This window comes from Plectropomus leopardus, chromosome 4 (genome assembly GCF_008729295.1).
Source record: "Plectropomus leopardus isolate mb chromosome 4, YSFRI_Pleo_2.0, whole genome shotgun sequence".
In the NCBI taxonomy this organism is placed as follows: Eukaryota; Metazoa; Chordata; class Actinopteri; order Perciformes; family Serranidae; genus Plectropomus; species Plectropomus leopardus.
Window position 1 is genome coordinate 1,910,235 of NC_056466.1, and position 15,123 is coordinate 1,925,357.

The 15,123-nt window shown below is 39.2% G+C and overlaps 1 long non-coding RNA gene across 1 annotated transcript; it reads left to right on the plus strand.

Moving 5' to 3' along the window:
• Nucleotides 1-8,815: 8,815 nt before the first annotated feature.
• On the plus strand, nt 8,816-10,927 carry LOC121941794. The gene is made up of 3 exons (XR_006105779.1): nt 8,816-9,049; nt 9,397-9,450; nt 10,835-10,927. It is a non-coding gene; the product is annotated as an uncharacterized LOC121941794 (long non-coding RNA).
• Nucleotides 10,928-15,123: the final 4,196 nt, after the last annotated feature.

Consider the following 15,123-nt stretch of genomic DNA (forward strand, 5'->3'; position numbering starts at 1 on the left):
TAAATGTTAATCAGCGGGTTATTCCTGTACATGCAAACACAATAACACATCCGGTATGGGCTTGATTGCTTAAAAATCCCATTCAAGCCTACAAAGAGTTTTTTTTTTTAGTTTTCAAAAATGAAAAGGGATCCACTCAGTTTGAATCACCGGTTTTACTTTATAAGCCTCAAATGGTTGGCGTATCGGATGCCTGCTACAAAGCTAGCCCTCTTTGGCTTCACCTCCCTGTTCGGCGTGGCATTTTGTGTCCATCCCAGAAATGTTGTGGGTCCAGTTTCAAGCGGTGGTGTAGTGAGCGGTTTACAGAGGTGCAAAGCTTACTTCTCAGGTCCCTCTAGAGTTAGGTAGCTAGTTAGACAACATAGGGAAGCTACAAAACAAGCAGGCCTCGGATTGAGTTATTGTATGGTTTTACCTGGCATGGCGTCAGACGTTGTAATATTGGCCCCCGTCCTCCTCCTCTCTCCTGTCACGAACCCACATTACACACTCTGACCCTCATCAGCAGCCTGCCGCCGCACCAACACCAACACACCGCCAAGCGTGTTGACCATAAACTGTTTATAAAGATGGATGACGTGTCCCCACTTACCCCCGCTATGCTTAAGTGAAGCCAAAATATCTGGGATACAGCAGCTGCCATCTTGACGTAATTCGGAGCTAGAGACTGCGCAGTAGCATGTGGTTATGTTTAGGCAACAAACACCGAGTTATCAACAAATGCACATGCTGCCACGGATAGTTAGGTTTATGCAAAAGGGGCACATGGTATCTTCTCAGACGGTGCTGCCCGTCCAAGAATCATGCCGGAGTGTCGTATCGTAACATCGCGACTAGTTCTGTCTGGCCGCTTTCTTAGCTGATGCCGCCCAGTGGCGTATTATGCGGATGCAAAAGTTGGCTTTTGGCTTTGCACTCTTAATGCCAAAAGCAATGTAAAAGCAGAGGTATTTTACAAGTTTTGAATGAGAATTAAATATACGGCCACTGCCATTTGTGCTTGAGACGTCAATTGAAGACAGAGTCTCCGCAGTAGCGATCTCAGTGGCGGTGAAGTTCCTGCTTAAACGTTTGTCCAACCAATTATTAGCAGCACCACTGAATGCAAGTGCACAGGTTAGAAAACAGCTGTTAATCATGCTGGAAAATCTCAGTCAAACATCAGGGTGATGAGAACTACCTGTAGGGACAGAAACCATCTTTGGGAAAAATGTGTTTAGCGCGTACTTTGAGTTTTTAGTTTAGCCATTGTCCCAATCTCTAATGTGGAGGGGGCGGGCTTTATGGCCTATGCTGCAGCCAGACACCAGGAGGCGATAGAGATGTTTTGGCTTCACTTTGGGGGAACTGTCGTGTCGTCCATCGTCATAAACCGTCTATGGTTTTGACAGACAGGCGGGAAACTTCCATTTTGGCTCCACGACACCACTCGCTTGTCCAGAATTGTAACAGCGGATCCAAAATGGCCGACACACAACACTGCCCTTGTGTGAAAGCATGTTGTGTGTGTGCTTTTCTGAGGACCATTCTTTGGGGGGGAAAAAGTGAACATTTCTTTGTTTTTGTGGTGTTTGGTTACTTTTAGAGGGTTGGGGGTATTCTAAGGTTTTTGCTAAGTCACCACGTCTCCGCACATCTGCTGTCTGTGTCTTCACCTCCGGCTTCTGTCACCCATCAGTCTCAACCTGTGACTAATCATTTCTTTTTTTCTTTTCCTCTTCGCTTTGGGACGAAGGAAAAACTAACACCTACCCATCCACCCAGTCGGCTGTGAAAATTGTGTCAGTGGGTCAGTCGTGAGGCAACGTGTCGACAAAAACACGAATAAGGGCTCTCTTAAAAAAAACAACTACACAGTGGGTTTTAATGTACAGTAGTGCTGCCAAAAGTTGTGCTTATGTAGCTGAAGCCACGCCGTGGTCTCCCCTTTGTACAGCACTAGATGTGTGCATGCGCGTGTGTGTGTAGGGGGGTCAAGAGCAAGGGAGGGAGGGAGGGGAGGGTGAAAAGGCAATGAGAGAGATTTTAATGTTGTAGGGGGTCCTGTTTGGGGTGGAGGTGGAGGGAGGATTTTGGGGAGGGTGGGCAGCAGCAGCAGCAGAGTTCGTAGTGATGTTAACACAATTTCACAATGGCACTGGGACCACTTTTTTCGGGCTCATCTTCTTGCTCAGAAGCCATTTTGTCACCATCACAATGTCCACGCTTGGTCCCACTGTGAGGGGGGCGGGGCTACTGCTGCGACAGGGAGACATTTACTGTGTGTGTATGTGCGTTGGTGTGTGTGTCTGTGTGTGTGGGTGGGTGTTTTGAGTGATGTGTGAATGTGTTTAGGGCTGAAACTGATTATTTTCATTATTGATTAATTTGGCATTTTATTTTTTAGGATTAATCAATTAGTCATGTAGTCTATAAAAGTTCCAAAAATTGTTTTGAAAGTTCAAATTTTCATATATTTATATATTTTTTAGTTGTTTTCGGAATCTGGGTGCATATTAGCTGTTGAGCTGAACCCTTTGCTTTTGCATACTTGGTTTCCATAAATTTTCAAGATTCAAAATTTCAAAACTTCTCCTTGACTTTTAAAATAAAAAAATATATAATATAAAACCATAATAAAATGTAATGGCCGTTTTCAGTATATAACATGAACAGAGTGTTATGGTATAAATTACTCTAAATGTTAACAAATGTATGAAAACTAAACATTTTCAGTATCTAATAGTTAGTTATATTTGTTAAATAGTACTGTAACAATAATTTTAATTACACCCAACAAAGTTCCATGACTTTTCCAAAACTTTTAGATTTTTTTTTTTACGAATTCTGAGACTTCTCCAAAATCCTCAGTGATTTTTTACCAAGTCCATGACTTTCCACATTTTCAGACATTTTTACTAATTCCATGACTACTAAAAATTCACGATCAATAAACTATCTTATCCCTTTCATTAAGGGAAGATAAGATAGAATTTAGGAAATGTTTGTACCCAGGATGCATAATATGCACAGTATTTATTGGGATGTCAATTAAAATCAAATCAGAGTAAAACTAGAAAAAAACTTTTCAATAAAGATGCTTAAATGGGTTAAAAAGTGCAGAGTATGGTTAATTTTTGACAAGTTGCAAGCAATGAAAACACTGCACAGAAAGGTGTCCATGTAACTATATAACTATGAAACTGCTTTAATTAATGTTCATTAATTCCTCTGAATGTAAACAGATAAGTTATAATAAATCACGAGTTTTGAGAGTCCAGAAATCAAATGACAATCAAAAAGCCAAAGATATTTAATGATATTTAATAGAAAAAAAAGTAGGAAATCCTCTTTGAACCAGAAAATATTTGGCATTTTTTGGTTAACAAATGACTTTATCATCATGTTGGTTTTTTTTTAAATTTTCTATCAATTAATCGACTAATCGTTTCGGCACTAACGGTATGTGTGCGCATATAAGAGGAAGCTATGTGAGTGAGTGGACTTGCATGTATTTGTCAGTTTATTATGTGTGTGCGTGCGTGTGTGTGTGTGTTTGAGTTCGTGTGTGTGTGTCCTGACACCATCAGCTACAGTAGGTCACCCTCAGTGCCTTACACTGTACAGGACACGATGATTTTCTTCCTCTGAGACAATCACAGCACACACGTGAGATTTTAAACGTCCTCATCGCCATCTTCATCCCGTTTCCTCCCTCCCTCACCCGCTCCTCACCCTCCTTCATCAAGTCGAGCCTGGACGGGCGAGGCGTGGAAGTGGAGGGGAGTCAGTAGATAACCATGTCCTTTCTCTCACCCATTCTCTCCTCTACCGTCTATTGTACATTTTGGCTGAGTAATTCTTGTGTATATAATCCATAAACTTTCTGAAAAACTCATCATCTGATGTTCTTTCTGTGTTTCATTCTTTCTTCTTCACATTGTCTTCTTGTCCTTTTCTTTCTCCTCATTCCTCATGTAATACTATCCGTAAACACAAGGTGGTGGGATTGAGCTTTCCCCGTGATCGCTCATTATGAACGGTGTACTGTATGTCTATGCATGCTGTAGGTTGAATGAGTTCATGCTTACGTGTGTGGGCGGGTGTGTGTTTTTTTTCTGTCTGCAGTCTGTGTGCGTCTTTGTGTGCGTCTTCAGCTCTTTGTGGAGTCCAGCATGGTTATCAGAGGTGAACTTCTTGATGATTTCTGCACATTAATGTAGAACTTATTCACTTGAATTAATAATTTGTTCTCTGATTTATTTATTTTTGTCCTGTTGGAACAATGTGTACAAACTATGTTCTTGCATAAACTACAGTATGTTTAAAGGCCCAGACACAAAAACTGACATCAAAGATCTAGTGGTGACGACAGGCGCCAAAAAATTAGCACCTAAACACACCACGAAGGCAACAGCCAATGGCCAACAACCATGAACATTTTGCACCTGCAACAGAGGAAATAATTCAACATACTAGCAGGTGGCGGTTGTTTGTTCTCAAAAAGAGAAACTGACAGGACAAATTAAAGAGGCTAATTATCCAAATAGCACGACAACACAACCTGATGTTGAAAGAACAAAGAATATTTATGGTGCGCTAACAATCTGGTGCCCTCCTGGCTTTTGTCGTTTGTTTGCTTTCCTCACTTCAGTTTCTCCTCTCATGCTCTGAGCCAAACTTCCAATCAGGCATCAGTCATTTCTCTCGCTATAATAATAAGGCCACATTAGATAAGGGTGGCATTAAAGAAAAAAGGAAAGGTCTTTCTTTTGGTGTAAAAAAAAAACTCTGAGTTTATTTGATAACATTGTGAGAATGAATCACGTGCACGTCGACTCGCAAAAACAACAGAAACACTGTCACATGCATGCCAGGCCAGAAGTTGGCAGTGTAACTTTGTAATGACACAACATAGAAGAACACCACAACTCCATGCACAAAGTGTGGCCGTGACGTCAAGAAGTTAAATTCCGAAAACGTAGTTGTCGTGTGAACGAAGTTTAACATTTCATGCAGGAACCATTGCCATGTAAATGGCCCCTAAATCATGACCCAGTTTAAAAGTGAATAGGTTAAAGATATAAGAAGCAAACATTTTCACTGGTCTCCATGCTGCTTTCTGCTGTTTACTAGCCACATGTTCTGGTGCACTTATTGGAGACATATTGCATGACAACCCGGAAAAAACCCCCAAAAATGCTCAGTCATCTACTTGCAATGAGAAAGGAGTCTATCGCCTTTATTGAGAGGGTTTTTCTGCATTAAAACAAATCTGTATGCAGCCTATGCAGTCATTTTGGTATGAAAAGCAGATTTGTCTGCAGTTTAGTGTTAAAACAACTTCGATGTAGCATCAAAAATGGTTGAGAGCGCATGAACAGAACTAATTGTCTAAATGTGAAAACTTGCTCATACTTTGATAGAATAAGTTAAGTATTTTTTTGTGCACCCGAAACACAGCTGCTAGCCTGACGCTAACACTCTGTTTCTTGCAAAAACGGTTAATTTCAAAGCTCAACTTAATAATGCGAGAAATGACTTACTCATTTTTGTGCACGTCATCAAAACTTTCATCGCTGATACTTGCTGGACTCTGTGCGTCCATGTGCTGGTTTACAGTAACTCCTCAGACACAAGGGTGAAGTGTCTCCTGCTGTCGCCATAGTAACCCCATGGTCCCTCTCACTTTTTTCATCCATCTCTCTCTTCTCCATGTGTTTCCATCACCATCAGCCCACCCAGTGGACACGAGTTGCTTCCGGAAGATCAGTCCTCACCTCTTGACGTCAGCGTCCCGGACGCTGGAGGCCGAGCTCTCCCAAAACATCTCGAGGTGACATAATATTTGGAATTTGTAGGGTCTTATTTTTTTAACCCTTTGTAGCACAGATTTGATTATTTTCCAACAATGAAAACATTCGTTATGTTTTTTTTGTGATTTGTCAGAGGAGAGTTTGGGGTCCTTGAACCAGAGAAAGTGACACATCTACAGATCATTGCAACAAAAATGGATACATTTTATTAATTTATCTTTTGTCCAAAAACAACCATTAGCTCCGTTTTTTGAACAAAATTTTGGTAACCTATCACTTGATGAAAGTTTAAATTGAGGTGTCAAAAGAAACTTGAGTTCAATCCCACCAACTTTAGCCAAAGATGAGTCTCTGGCTAACAATGATATAGGGTTCCCTTGGTCAGCTGTTTGATGCCTTTGATAATTCTGGGTAATATGGCAAGACCATCCAAACCTAAAAAAATGAAAAAGAAATGGCTCCAAACATGCTTGTTTGGAGCATAAAATGCAGCAAAACCCTTCTGAAATAATTAGATTAATGCGGAGCCGGCCCCCATCCAATTATGAAAAAATTACCCAGCTACAAAGGGTTAAATACAGTTTAAATGGATCCAAACATCAGAGGAATAAATGTTTTGTCGATGCAGAGATGCATTGGGGAAACTCTGAAGCAACTCCCGACCATCCATCTCATCACCACGCAAACCATCGCACACTCGACCCAGTAGAAACCGAACCAGTGCCACAGTAGAAAACCATACAGGATTCACTCAGCAAGTTGGGGAAAAAAGAGAAAAAAATAAACATACATGGCAATTTAAGATAAAAGAGAAGTATTTAATTACAGATTTGCATGTGCAATGTGCATGCCACTATGTGGGGTAACAAGTCAACTTCAGGAATTAAAAAAAATAAATATAAAGAAAAAAGTATATTTATGTAAAAATATATATAGATAGATGTTTTTAAGAGCAATGTGTTTCTTTTTTCTTCTATTTTTAAAAACAAAAAAATAAAAAAAACCTGACAAAAAAATGAACAAAAATGAAAAAAAAAAAATCATCCTGATAAAAAAAAAATGGAAATGACTTTGGTGGTGAAATCAAAGAATGTTTGTTTGTTATATTTGCCAGTTAAATCACGGGGGAAAAAACCGTGGGGGAGCAAGGATAGATAACACTTTAACTAACATTACAAAAAAAAAATTAAAAAAGATTTTAAAAAAAGGGGGAGAAGGAATACAAAACTTTTCCTCGATGAAAAACAATCCCTTTGAGAGTAAAGAGCTGCCTGAACCTGAATCTGGTGATGTTATTCCCGTTTATTCCGGCTATGAAATCCCTTCTTTCTCTCTCCCTCTCTCTTTCTCTCTTTCTCCGACCATCTCTTTCTCTCCCTCTGTTTCTTTCTCTATCTATCTCTGCTGTTTCTACCAGTGCATTTTGTAATTTCAAACAGAACTCTTCCTAAAGAACCTGAATAAACCAGAGAGAATGCATTCTACCCATCCTCTTGTCCGTGTTATTGATCCTGCACCCAAAAACTCAATGATTAAGTTTTCAGAGTCTGATTACAAGTGCTAAAGTATTTATTTCACCATTTCAAACTTGAGGAAATTGGCTTGATTTCTGTCAAAAACAAGCCAGTGAGCAACAGAAGAACTTACCTTAAAATTAGCACAAACAAAAGTAAGAAAATTACCAGAAAGTTAGAGGAAAAAACTTCATGTGCTTAAAAATTATGATAATTCTGTAACATAATTTTAAGTAATTATGATCAACTTATATATAATAAATATATATAATTTTTAAAAAAAACTTTAAATACAGAGGGGGGAAAGAAGTAACATAAATATGTAATTGTATTTGTAAATATGGTTTTTGCCTAGTTTTTTTCAAAATAATTTTCTGAATCTACAAATTTCTTGCAATTTATGGAACAATTCTTATTAAGTTGCTTAATGCCTTTTTCCATGTTTTTAAAGAAATTGCACCCTTTTGCTCAGAGTTCAAAGGTTTAAATTTTGTTAAGGAGTATGATGAAAGCATAAGAAAAGTGATGTCGATCCAAGTTTTAAAGAGTTAAAGGCAAAGTCCAACATTTTGGAAAATAAGCAAGAGAAGAAAGATACTGCTCCTATTTTTTAAAAATTGTAAATATGATATTCCGAGTTTCTACTAGTTACCTGGCAAACTTGGGGTGATGACAGCTTTTTTTTACACTTCAGTTTTTGTGTGCATCAACTCAGCAAGATAATTTATGTTAATCTTTGTTAATTAGTGAGTGTTAGAAGTGCTGTTTCCATTTTTACACCCCAGTTTTACTCCCAACGTGTCAGATATCGCTGCTTGGTCAGTGCCATTCACGCCTAAATATGATGATATCTCTCTGCTGCTGCTGATGTGGACAGTGTGTCCTTGTATGCCCTTTTTTTAAATAAAGCTTGAATAATAAAGGTAAGAACAGTAACAAAAAGCAAAGAATGAACAATGACACAAACATGCAACTTCAGGGGTTACGAGCAGTGAGATTAAGAAAATATAAATATATTAAAAGTATATATTAATATCAGATTAACACATTTGTCTTTGCAGCTTTTATACTTTGAGGAAGATGATGTTCCTGTTACACGCATACTGTCCTTTTCAAAATAAACTTACAACACCTTGTATTTACATTTATAGACTTTCACCTTGGGCCCACTGTTCGCTTTCTCTTTAAATGCTGAGAAAAACCAACATTTATTTTTTATAAACCTAACCACGTGCTTTTGTTGCACAAGAAAATAAATGTAAATACTGTTCTACCGACATTGTAAGTTTATTTTGAAAAAGACTATGCACGTAATGATCAGAAAGTGTACATTTCCTGTGAAAAGGGAAGTGTGTTTTGAAAAGATAATGCATTTGGACGTAAATTGACACTTTGTAACAGAGCGTCAGGAGGATACGTAAAGCGTCGTATTTTGACGTGAGCGGCACCGGTAAAGCGTCGGTATTTGACGCGTTGAGGGTTTGTGCTAAGCTAACCGCCTCCTGGCATCTTCATACTGAGCAGGAATTATTCTACTGAGGACAATTTGAAGTTTTTTGAGTATTTCCAGTTTATGCAGCTCTCTGCTGGGCCTCCCCTGCATTTCAGAGACGAGGCTGCGTTACTCAGCAGGACACCAGAGGGGCCACGAGCCCACACTGTTATTTAGTCGTAAATGATTTGATTAGTAGTAAATTTGTGTAGGAATGTGCACCACGAGGAGCGATATCAACAAAGGTGAGTCATGCTTTACTTGCTAATCTTGTGGCCTTGGCTGTCTAGAAATCAGAGTTTGTCTTTTTGTTTTGCTCATGTTGTAAATAACCAAATTCATGTGCAACAGAGCTGCCTCAAACTAAATAACTGCAAAAACAAAGACCACGTTATGTTTTTCAGTTTAGGAATCTTGACTCTCTCCATGGTAGGAACTTGGATGTGATATACACAAAGTACTAATGACCAGACACATTCACAGGGAGATATTGTAGTTTTTACACAAACATGACACCTGTAGGTACTTTTTAAGCATTTTACACACAAAAGTAATTTATGATAAAGTCACAAAATATGATTCATTCTTACAGATTAAACGTGACCAGCACCTGAACCACCTACGACATCGAAAGAGCTGTTTACAGGTTAGTACTTTTACAGTTTATTTACATTTCAGTTGTTTCAAAGGAATATTTTTTTATTGCAGGAATTTTTGGTGTTTTTTTTAATTGTTGTCCCATCACTGCAGATTGCATAAATTACTCTTTTTGTTTGACAGCTTTGACAGCTTTCTGACATGCAGTGACGATGATAGCAGTATTATTTATCAATAATTGTTATTCAGCAGCGCAGTAGTGACAATAACAGTTAATGAATTCACACCCCAAGTGACAAAGAGCACCCAGTCACGTGCAGCAGGTTACGTCACAGTAAAAGAAAACTGCTTATCATTTAAAGTAGCACATTACGTGTAGAGGGATTAAACTTTAGAAATGCGATTTTATCTTTCATCAAACAAATCTCTATGTGATACAAGAACAAGCACAAAAAGAACAGAAATTGCTGTTAAATGCAGCTACACTTATAAAGCTGATCATGTATGACAGGATTATATTGTAGAAATGTCATAAGAAAAACTCCAGTCTCTAGTTAATAGAACAAACCCTTACATGTAATTGCAAATGATATTCTGATTTAATAATGGTAATTGGTTGTGCTAATACTGATATTAATTAACAACGGTTTAAGAATTAGATTCCTTATTTTTGCAGCTATAATGAGTAAAAGAAACATCTGATTAAGATGGTGACGTGAATTTTATTCAGAAGCTGTGAAGGGATTGACGCCTGTCACAGGTATTTATACCTTTGTGAGAAAATTGGCTTGATTTCTTTCTTTTTCTTCAAAACACGGGAGGAAGACAGTGACAAACTTGAGGAGAAACTACCCAAAAAATAAGTAAGAAATTACTGGAAAAAAAAGAAAATTACTTGAAAATAAGCAAAAAAACCTCAGAAACAAAAACAAACGAGGAAATTACTTGCAAAATTTGCCTAAAGAATAATGTATAGTAAAAATAACTAAATATATAATTATGATAATTATAAAGAGTTTTCTTGACATTTCCGCCCTGCTTTTATTATATGAATAAATCTCTAAATCTACTAATTTCTTGCACTTTGGAGAACATCATTGCCTTTTACTCAGTGTTTTTTAATTCAAGCCGAATTGCTCACAGGTTTAAATACCTGTGAAAGGCGCCTGAGCAGCACGAAAAAAGTGATGTCGATCCAGGTTTCACGGGGTTAATGAAGCATCTCAAAACCTTTTATATGTGTAGTTTTTTTGTTTTTTAATCATCCTTAAAGCTGGTTATAATGTCCTGATTTTGAATGCAAAGGAATCTCAAATATCCTGACAGCCTGAAGGATGATTTTCTTTCATCAGTCCCTGAAAGAAATAAGATGAATGCAATCAGAGGCCTTTTTTGTTCTTTTTTAAAATCTAATAAACTTGTATCCTCCTCAGTCCGTTCTGCAGACGAGTGCATCTGTCTGAGAAGTGATGAATGAAACATTCGTTTCTACGGAGAGTTGAAAACGCTCAGAGGCAGCCGACTCATCGCAGGTGAGACGACCCTCAGAACACACCGCTCTGCTTCTCTCTCGCTTCTGTTTGAGAATTTAAAACGTGTTGAAATGAGACGCCCCCGTGCTGAGCATCCTCAGTCTGCTTTCCTCTTCATCCTCCTCCTCCTCTCAGTCTACGTCTGACACTACGTCACCAACGCGGGCTGTGGAAGACACACTTACACACACACACACACACACACACACAACCTTTTGCTGTGTCCTACACTTCCCCCCTCCTCCCTGTGTAGTCACGTTTTATTGACATCCCTCCTCCTTCTCTCTCTCCTCTTCCTCTCTTTGAACGCCTCACATCTTTCCTTCCACCTCCTCCCTGTCTGTCTGTCAGTCTGTCTCCCACCTCCACACACACACACACACACACACACACACACTCTCTCTCTGGATAGCACTCGACTGACACCTAAAGAGGCTGAAAACACAAGAACAATTATGTCCTGATTGGATTTTTGTGACAAGATGCAATTATCTGCAGGCGTTAAGGACGTTTTAAAACACTAAAAGCATCACCTCTGGCCATTAGCCTGCCTACTGCATCATGAGCACACACACACACACACACACACACACACACACACACACACACACACACAAGGCCAGATGTATTGGAGAGCTCTGTCCTCCTGCAGCTGAGTCTTAAAATAGACTCCTCCTACACATTCTGTCGCCCGCCTGCCGGCATCAACGCATCACTTCCTGTCTCTGCTCTGTGCTGCTGCCACCTCACATACACACACACACACACACACACACACACACACATTCTTACTCATTCACATTCATAGCTGGTCCTCTGCTGTAAAAAAACGCCTCAGTCAGCCACACAATAGGCGCTGTGAGAGGTATGAGGTCATGTGTTTGCAGCCTCTTGACATGTGATCATCGAATGACTCCACACACACACAGCACATAATGACTTCCTCTTCATTTCCACAGAAACACAGGAGCCACTTTGTAGCGAAGTTACAACAGAGCGTGACCTCCCGCTCCCACAAACAAACACTTGAGTTTGATCAGCGCAGGTTTTTGGAGGTTAAAATGGATTCTGATCTTTATGCATTTGAAGTAATAGACTGATATATTGTGGCAAATATCTAAACTATTTGTATGTAAGGTAACAACAGAAAACAGTTCTTTAATTAGTGGGCAAATAAATGTATCGTGATAATCACATTACCCCTGTGAAACCAGAGCAAATCAGCTCGATTTGTCTTACTTTCACAAGAAAGAACCAAAACTTAGCAAGAAATTGCTAAGAAGTTACAAGAAAATTACCTTTTAAAAAAAATGTAATATAGAATTAGATTTTTTTTCCAGTTTTCCGGACATTTCTTGCCAAGTTGCTCATTGCCTTTTCCCCATGTGTAAAAAGAAATCAAACCAATTTTCACGTGTTGCAGAGATTTAAATGCTGTTGAAAGGCGTCTGAACCACCATCAGGGATCTGCAGGTTCCCTAAATGACGTTGTTTCCTGCAGCGTTTTAACTTCACTCCTGCAGCACTTCAAGTGGACACAACAGGCTCCGTCTGGTTGTCTGCCAGCATATGATGACACCGCGAGCGTTTCTTTCCGGCTGTGTTCTAACTTGACTCGTCCGACAGCGTTTCTTGTACACACGAAAGGTGGCTTTTGGCGTCCCAATCTTACACCAAAAGCACTGTCAAAGCAGCTGTATTTTATGGGCTGGATTTACTTTTTCAGCCTCAAAGGTCGCTGATTAGGGTAAAATAGATGACGAGAAAAATATTTTGGATGGATGAATATTTCAGTCATTAGAAGATCTTTATATATTTAAGTCAAGAGTGATTTCTTCCTTAACTGCTGTCTGCATCATAACAGAACATTTAAAAAAGAGGATCTGTAAAGGCCCGATCACGTTCCATATTTTTACCTGTATCCCTCGTTTTTGAACTAATTTTAAGCATTTCAAATCATTTGTAGTCTCTCAATATATACAGTAGTCCATGCATATATAACTGTGTGTTCATACTTACATGTAATTCACTTTACCTGTGTAATGCAGGAATTAATTACATTTTAATTTAATTCTCATACAAATACGCAGTCAGCCCACGATACAGCCGTCATAATGTGTGCACCGTGACACATATGATCAAAGAGTCTGTATTGGCCCCCGCACATCTGCGCACAGCTCCCTCGCTCTGATTGGTCCCACAGTTTATCTGCCTTCATCACAGGCGGCGGGAGCGCGCCGGTCGATGCATGCATGCATCCTGTGTGAAGACATTTCCTGTGCTGTTCTTTTTTTAGCTCTGAGCTGCTGGAGCTGGTCGTCACTGTGACTGTCGGGCCCCTGCACTCCGCATCTTAATCAGGCTGACACATATATGGCCATAACGGTGCAGGATTGGTCTGGGAAAGCATGCACCTATTATTTACTTTGCCGCTGTTGCCACAGTATTTTTTTTTAAAAATAGAAAAAGTATTTGTGCAGCAGGAAATGTTAGAGGATTGATGTTTTTACTCAGGAAATTCTGTATTATTCTCATTATCATAAAATCCCATCAGAAGACCAACAATGAACTAATCCTACTATCAAGAATTATGTGTTTCCAAAGCTTGATTTATCTTTTTGCTCTGTGTTATAGGGCTTCGCTACTGTCCAAAAATGATCATTACAAATACACTGTAGTTTATTCTAACTCAGTCTAACTTCTGCTGGTGGAAATTCATTTAATGGAGACCCATTTTCAATTATGCCGAGCATGAACAAAACAATAAAGCAATCAACAAACAAACAAATTACAGTTGAAATAGAAATAATATCATACAAAACAATAATAGCTATGTAAATAGCTTAAACAGACACGTTATGGTGTAGAAGTAGTATTAAAACGCTCTTCTGCTCAATTAAAACAAGATCTGAAATAAGGTATTTGAACAGCCGTAATGATGGAAGAGCGTCCTGTTTTAAGTTCCTCTTCACATTATTCCATATTTAAGGTGCACTGAGGGTGACATTTTCCTAGTTCACTTCTGATTTAGGGAATTTAAAGCAACAACTTTGTGAGTTTAGAGTTAAAAGGGATGAAATATAGGGAGAAAACAAATGTTTCAAAGCTTTATAGATGAATAAAAACCAGTGCTGGTCCCGCCTCACCAGGACACTTAATGTAGATTAATCTGCAGTGGTAAATTACATACAGTCCACGCAGCTATATAAAAATGGGCTGCAGGCGGGCGTCTGCATAGGGGTCTTCTCAGACCTTTGTGGGCGAATAACGACCTTTGTAGTCCTGCAAAGAGGACACTGAAACTCAAAATTTTCCTTTAGTCTTGTTGACAGTTTACAGGTCAAATTGACTAAAAACATTTATTCTTAAGAAGTTACAAGGACAAAAAGAAGTACAGTGTTATAAAGCTGTAATAACTTTCATCCGTCAGTTCACTTAGATCCATTCAAACACCAAGTAACAAGGAGTGGAAGTTGAAAAGAGCAGAATCATTAGTCCGTGAAATTGTGTCCGACTCGCTTATTTGCTGTAGCAACAGCTTTTCTTTTTTTTTTCTTCAGTATGCATTAGAGCAGCAGTTTTTCTTGGAAGCGCTGCAAAATACTGTGGAATAAAAAGAACAACACAATCACAGCATCAGTGTCCTTGAAAGGAAGATTTGCACCTTTGGCTCCATTAAGGTCCGTCTCAGCGCAACATTAATGCAAGCCTGCGAATAGATACACAAAATAATACTACCAGAACCCCGTGTCCCCGAGCTACGAATTCTGTTTATCAAATAGGACATTTGATCCAGAATGAGTCTCTGTTAAAAATATGTTTGTTTCATTTGAGCACATGTGCTGTTCAAGGACATGTTGTATTCTTATTCAAGTACTGCGTGGAACATTATGTACCGCTGCTGCCGTGCCCGTCTGCGGATACCTCGCAGCTCCCCGACAAGCAGCCGGCGAGGCTCAGCTCTGAATCTCTCCAGAGCAGTTAAGTCGTAGATGTAATCGATCCAAATCAAGCGTTAATGTGACACATCTGAGGCTCCTTGAAAACAAATTTGGGGGTAGTTACATATCACAGGATGACCTAAATGTGGGGGGGGGGGGGGGGGTGATGATAGATGCTGATGACTCAATCGAAAAGATTTCTGCCTTTCAAAACTTACTTTCCCGCCTCTGCTCAAACTACTCAACAAT